At 49.0% G+C, this 5,235-nt stretch overlaps 1 long non-coding RNA gene across 1 annotated transcript; it reads left to right on the top strand.

The window, feature by feature from the left end:
- The first annotated feature begins 501 nt into the window (after positions 1–501).
- LOC147230441 (uncharacterized) lies at positions 502–4,810 on the top strand. Its single transcript, XR_015106760.1, has 3 exons — positions 502–678; positions 4,384–4,476; positions 4,680–4,810. It is a non-coding gene; the product is annotated as an uncharacterized LOC147230441 (long non-coding RNA).
- The last annotated feature ends 425 nt before the right edge of the window (positions 4,811–5,235 follow it).

The raw sequence follows: 5,235 nt of genomic DNA, 5'->3' as shown, positions 1-5,235 counted from the left end.
TTTCTTTTTGAAACTATTCCCGTTTCCGTGCGAGCTGAGACCTGCCGGGGACGAGCCTTCTGTTCACGCGTCCATCCAGCGTCGGGTTCGTCTGTAAAACGTGCGAGGACGTTACGGTTTGTTGCTTCGTCCAACGCCAGGCTCCCGGTTTCCCGGAAAGCAGCATGTTCTGTTGGCCGGGGGAACGGCTGGAGACGTCAGGAACCGACGCTCAGCCAAGAACAATTTGGAGAACCGCGCCATGTTTGGTGAAGGAATGCGCAGCGCTGTCGCCTCACAGCTAGATTCTCTGTGTGGAGTCTCAATGTTCTCCCCTCCGGCTGCCTGGATCGTCTCCAGGTTCTCCTACCTGGGTTGTGTCCACATTCTCTCGCCTGGATTTTCTCAATGTTCTACCTGCTTGGGTTTTCGCCATGTGCTCCCGCCTGGGTTCTTTCCATGCGCTCAGGGCCAAGGTTATTTTTGTAGGTTCTCCAGGTTCTCCCGCCTGGGTTCCTTCCATATCCTCGACACCTGGGTTCTTTCTACCTGAATTATTTTCACTCTCCTTCCTGGATTCTCTTCAGGTTCTCCGTCTTCTTCCTGGAGTCCAAGAACAGTCAGCTGCTTCGCTGAAGACCGAATTGTCCGAAGGTGTGAATGAGGGTGAATGGTTGGACGTCTCCTAATAATTGACAGGTGAGCATTACCGGTTAAGCTCCACCGCTCTAAAGATGAAGTTCCGATCATTTTGAGGTCGCTTACATCATCCTGTCCAGGACCTTCTTGTTCGTCCAAACGGGAAACAACCAATCCCGAGGAGTCTTGAGCCCCGGAGGGCTAATCAGACAAAGTGCGGCTAATTGAGGAAAGAGGGGCGTCTCAAACCACTTCTCCCTCGGATCAAACCGTTTCCTGTAGATCCCATCAGCGGCCTTCGAGAAGCCGCTCGTTCATTTGTGAACCCCAGATCGGGGCCGATCTTTAGAAACAGAGGCTCCTCTCGGAGTCACTGAATTGTAAAACAGCTGATTAATATCGCGCTTTAAACCAGTCTATTTTATCTCCCGATAATTGCCGGGGCAAAGTTCTCTTTTGCTCAATTTTTTTTTGTGTGTGTGTGATAGTGAAAAAAAAAAAGAAAGAAAAAGTCGGATTGCCCCGAGATTAAATCGGTCGTGTCCGGACTCCTCGGCAAAAAAAAAAAAAAAAAAAAACAGGATATCATACAATGATAGAAGCAATAATGAGATCAGGGTTCGGACTCGGTGAGAACAGAATCCTGGTTTCACCCAAAATAAAGCTTAACAGCGGGATTTCAAAGGGCTGTTTCCACGAGAACGACGGCCAGAGTCTCCATCCTGGATTCAAACAGGGACTTTTCCTTGTCTGGGCTGAGCTGGTCAGTTCCTACGTGAGGTGTGAATGAGCGAGTTAATGGTTGAGGTGAGTACGAACTTCGATCGAGAGGCTGAATCGCCGGATGAATTACAGGGTGAGTATTAAGCTTCTCTGTATAACACGGGAACGAGAGGATGAATCCTTTCACGTCTATATGACCTTTAAATCAGAGGGTCAATGGGCGTTTGTCTCTGCATGATGTGTCAATGAGAGAATGAATGTTGTATGAATTATAACATTATATTATATGCAAATGTGAGGGTGAATGGGTGTTTGTTTCCATATGACGTTTGAATGAACCTCCCACAACCTGAGCAAGGATAAGTGGTATGGATAATGAATGACTGAATGAATGAATGAATGAATGAATGAATAATTCATGACTTGAAACTATGTTTGGACACTCTGGTTCCAAGTGGAGAGCTAAGTAGCTCGTAAACACAAAACTATCAGCCCCTGTTCAGATGCTTTGGTTTATCCAGTCTGAAAGGGACTTCAGCTGTCGGCTGGAATAAAAACAAAGTACTAGAAAGTACTTCATTTAAAATTACTCGGCAAATATACAAAACGTATCTACCTGGGCAGAACAGAAGTACTTGGCTGAAAGTACTATTCACCTCCGAGTGTCACTCCAGACATTTCCCCTCCGAGCCCCTCCGTAGTTATCGGTAGGTGAGAAATTCTTTGCAGTGTTGCAGTTCTTATTTTCACTAATTTTCACAAACGTGCACGCTGAAACGGTGCGCGTGGATGTCGCTCTGCACATATGCAGAAAACCAGGCAAAGTCGTGTCTTTTAACAATAAAAAAAAGTTGACTACCTTTATCGGGAAGGTAGTTGTTTAAGTGTGGCGTGGAACTGGGGGTCAGGTAGCAGGGCGGCGCCGTCCTCCAACCCCTTCCAGAAGGCGGTTTAGGCCCCTCCACTCGTTGGGAGGACGGGTGAGTGACTGTGAACGCCACAGCCATCTTGTCGGCTGATTTGTCAGAACGCTCCCCGGGTGCTTTTCGCATGACGGCGTCCCGGGGGTTTGATGACAGCGCTGTCATGGTGACGGGTGCGAGCGCGTCGCGGGTACATGTAAATAAATAATTCACGGTGACGTCTATGAGCGATGCGCACGAACACGCTTCATTATTCATCTCGGGTTTTGCGCACGTCAACAGTTATTCCGCCTCGTAGCTGAGCAAGACCCGGGGGGGACGAGAATAAACCTGTCGGGAAAGAGGCGAGCGGTCGCCACGTGCACAACAAGGACCCCTCCATTTTCGGTGGGAACAAATCAATCATCATGGAAAACACACACACACACACACACACACAGACACAGACACACACCTGGCAGTAACAAGCTGAAATGCTCAAAGAAGCATAAAGGCAGAGGTGTCTGTCACATCAGCAGCGATATTAGCGATTAGCTCCAGTGGCGGTTTGCATGAGTTATTTTAGCGTGCTATAGAAGCTAAGCTTGCATCTGCCATCACTACTGAAATTGTGTGTGTGTGTGTGCTCATGTGTTTGCACGTGTGTGTTTTTTGGCAGTCCTTTGATTTGTAAATAGTATTTTTTCGTGTGTGTGTGTGTGTGTGGGTATGCATGCGACCGCATGCGTGCGCACCTGTGTGTATTTTGGTCAATACTTGGATTCAAAAATAATGTTTTTTCATGTGTGTGTGCGTGCGTGTGTGTTGGTGGGGGGCTGAGTTACCCTGTGGTCAGACCCCATGCTTCACACACACACACACACACACACACACACACACACAGTGTCGCCTAAGCAACCAAACCACACAATGACAGCGAGATTAACGCAAGAGCGCAGAGTTAGCAACCCATTTCCTGATCTGCAGAAGGGGCGGGGCTTGGAGCCGGGGGAGCATGTGTGTGTTTGGGGGGGGTCATGCACCGCGCACACACAGGCATCGTGGGAAAAAAAACACACCAGTAATCCTGTGGATTTGTGTTGGCCGTAGCTGCGTTGGCGCTGACGACCTCATCTCAACCACAGCCCGGTGCGGCGCTACGGTAAAACGTTAGTGTTAGCCTCGATCAGACAGGAAGACGCCCGCGGCGTGTTAGCATTCCGCCGTCCACCCAGCTGGGAGACAAGTCATTTCCGCTTGTGCCATGGTGGCTAAATGCTAGCAAGCTAAGCTGTATGTCCGTCTCAATTGTTGTCAAGCGTCAGTGTCCAAGTATTCCCCGTGCACGCTTATATCCGCATGGTTTTTGAGCAATACCTCCACCGGAGGGCAGCGCAAGAACGAGGTAGTAGACGTTGGTGGCAGCCATTAAATCACTTGCATGGAGAATACCTCTCCTTGGTTTTACTGGCACCATGTTGTCGTCTTTTTCTCTGTTACCTTTTGCTGGTCACACCCCTTCCAGAGGTACGGCACCATTTCCTGCCCATGGCTGAGCACACACAGGATTATGCAGGAAATTAGCGGTTAGCGCATTAGCCTCAAAGCAAGACTGTCCCCAGTTGGATTCCCATTGCTAGCCTTTCTGTGTGGAGTCTCCAACCTGGGTTTTTCAGGTTCCTTCCACCGTTCAAACACAAATAGGAGGTCCACTGGAGACTCTGAAATGACCAAATTTGTGAATGAGAGGGTGAATAGTTGTATGAGTACACGCAGATGAGCGACCGGAGGCTCCATCCACTTTTCAACATTGAGCACAAATGCGCCCTCTCAGAAATACTCATCGCGCCCCCTAGTTGCCGCAAGTAGCATCTCATACAATCACGGCTGCTTGTAACGGAGCGGCTTCCAGGCGTTCACTTTAAGATTAAAAAAGAAAAAGAAGAAGGGGAGGAAAAGTGGTGTTTGAATTTTGAGGAGCCTTTTCAACCCCGTCCCGCTCACTAACCGCCTTTGCTCGTTATTGCATCATGACTCGGTGTCACGAAACTGAAATCTGGCCTCTTTCTTTCCCGCCCTTCCGCCGCTTGAGCCGAGAAGTCACCCGTTCAGCAGCTTTCTCGGCTTCTTTCAATTACAGAAGCTGCTGCTGTCGGCAGATCGGGGCCCCCCGAGTGGCGCCGGGATTAAGGCGCCGATGTCATCCGGCGAGATTGAACTCCACTGCAACCAGGTCGGGCTTTGGAGCGGAACTGTTAGTCTATACTAGTTAGCTACCGCATTTTAATCCTTGTGAATGAGAGAGCGAATGGTTATATGTCCCAATCGGACGCTTGAATGAGTGACTGGTTGTATTTTGTCTAAATGACAGCGAATGATTGTACGTCTCAATCTGAGACTGGTTCTCATCTTCCTGGTTTCCATTTGGTATTTCAGTCGCAGGTTGCCGCGGGAGACGGTCGTGACCCCCATTTTAAACCCCCAAACCTGGATGTGGAGGAACCCCGATACGGCTGGAGAACATCCAACGTGCAGCTTAACCACAAGTGAAGGAGACATTTTGCAGGCTCAGAGGTGGACCTTCGTGTTTACATGGAACACCACCAGAGAAAACAGTTAAAAATAAAACCCGACAACCCGGCAGTCGGCAAGTCACTCTAAGCTACGGAAAAAAAAAAAAGTTTTTTAGGTATGTGTGTGTGTGTGTGTGTGTGTGTGTTTGCGCTCATTTGAACTGTTCGACCACCTTGGCCAGAGGCCCGGAAGTTCTCGGGAGAAGAACTCGCGGGCTGCAGACCACAGGCTTTTAAATACTCCATAAACACGGCCGGGGAAACACACACACACACACACACACACACACACACACACACACGCACGCACAGACACCTCTACCTCAATCAGGCCAAATAACCAAATTCTTTCTCCGCCTGAGAAAAAAAAATGTAAAAACGATTACATTTCTACATGTGATCCGCCTTCGTTGCTTCTC

Source organism: Fistularia commersonii, chromosome 10, assembly GCF_037954325.1.
Source record: "Fistularia commersonii isolate RoL2024-O1a breed Wild chromosome 10, RoL_Fcom_v1.0, whole genome shotgun sequence".
Lineage (NCBI taxonomy): Eukaryota > Metazoa > Chordata > Actinopteri > Syngnathiformes > Fistulariidae > Fistularia > Fistularia commersonii.
The sequence above is the reverse complement of the archived record's forward strand: the minus strand, read 5'-3'. Positions and strand labels throughout refer to the sequence as shown.